The sequence below is a fragment of the Octopus bimaculoides genome, chromosome 3 (genome assembly GCF_001194135.2).
Source record: "Octopus bimaculoides isolate UCB-OBI-ISO-001 chromosome 3, ASM119413v2, whole genome shotgun sequence".
In the NCBI taxonomy this organism is placed as follows: Eukaryota; Metazoa; Mollusca; class Cephalopoda; order Octopoda; family Octopodidae; genus Octopus; species Octopus bimaculoides.
Genome location: NC_068983.1, coordinates 55926434 through 55928211, shown reverse-complemented (window position 1 = coordinate 55928211; position 1778 = coordinate 55926434). Strand labels below are relative to the sequence as shown.

The following is a 1778-nucleotide window of genomic DNA, read 5'->3' as shown; positions in this document are numbered from 1 at the left end:
AGTGGTGGTGGTGGTGGTGGTGGTGGTTGTGTTGATAAGGTATCATTTGAGGGAGACTCAGGTGGTACTTCTATTAAGTTAATGGCCACATTAGGTTTTCTAGCTCAGTTGAGCACATGCATCAGTTTGTGCAACATATGCGTGGCCATCACCTTGAAATAACATGTAGCATTTTAGTAGATCAGATCATACGTGAAGTAATGTGTACTCATACACACAAATTTCTAAATGAAATTAGAAAATTTTACTTCAAAGTTAACAGAAGTTAAAACATTTTAGTTGAAAAAAAAAAACCAAACTGAAAGTTAGGAACACATTTGACTTTGAAGTAAGAATTTCTTAGGTTCTTTTTGAAACCAGTCGAACTACTGCATCAAACTGTCATATTAACCACAGCAGAATTAAATTAAACTATATTTTTTGAAAAAATTAAATGAGATGCAAGAAAAAAATTACTGGAAATTAAACGACACAAATCAGGATTTCTAATACAGACACACATGTTAGCATGGAAGGCAGATGTTAAATGATGATGATGCTGGTAATTATGGGGATGGTGATGATGACAGTGATGATGATAATGATTATGATGATAACAACAAAATTGATGATGATGATGGCAATGATGATGAAGATGATGACAATAGCAACGATGATGGTGAAGATGATGGTGGTGGGAACAGCAACAAAGATAAAGATGATGACGATAACAGCAATGGTGATGAAGATGATGATGAAGATAATAATGATGATGAAGATGACGATGGTGGCAACAATGATGATGATTAGGACAACAGTGGCAATGACGATGATGAAAGCAACAATAATGAAGATGACACCGGCATCGATGATGATGGTAATGATGATGATGATGAAGATGATGATGATGGTAATGATGATGATGAAGATGATGACAGCAATATTGATGATGAAGATGATGCTGATGTCAGCAACAATGTGAATGATGGTGATGACAACAATGATGATGATGAGGATGACGACAACATGATAATAACTGATGATGATGATGATGATGATGACAATGAAAATGATACTGACAACACATGCAGCCACAAAGTTAGTAAAAAAGGCTGTAGTCAATGAAAATTAACAATACTAATCCTAATTAACTATCACATATTTTATCAACTCTGAAAGGACAGAAAGTAACGAATTTGACCCCCGATGAGATTTGAACTCAGAATGCATAGGTAACAAATTACCCCATAGTGGCATTTTACTGACTCACTCAACCAATTACAGTAGTTCACAAAGTACAATGTAAAGATATAATGATAAATAATCTAAAAGATATCAGGTAAAAAGAAGCAATGAAAATACAGCATGGCGAATTCTTGACTCTCAACAACGCCACCAATCCAATATTGATGGTGGGTTGGCGGAATCGTTAGTACGTTAGACAAAATGCTTAGTGGAACTGCCTCTGACTCATTATGTTCTGAGTTCAAATCCTGCCAAGGTCAAGTTTGCCTTTCTTCCTATTGGGGTTGCTAAAATAAGTGCGAGAGGACGCTGCAAAGTTCCTGGCTTTAAGGGTATCGTGAAATGCCTGGTAGGAAGCCCAACCTTAGAGTGGATTGTAGGCATTTGACAATTACTTCTAGTGCAGGCACTGCTTATTTCCAGCAGCCCTTAATTATAATTATATTTTTACATTTATATACTTTAAAAAACTGATTTTTCCTATACGGTCATTTTTATGTGCCAGGCCACTGATACAATTATTGTCTTGATTATATCCTTATAAGCATATATAT

The 1778-nt window shown here is 35.5% G+C and overlaps 1 protein-coding gene across 1 annotated transcript in view; it reads right to left on the bottom strand.

The window, feature by feature from the left end:
• Window positions 1-1778, bottom strand: part of LOC106871393 (intraflagellar transport protein 122 homolog) — a 264510-nt gene that overhangs the window by 208957 nt on the left and 53775 nt on the right. The window lies entirely within an intron of this gene.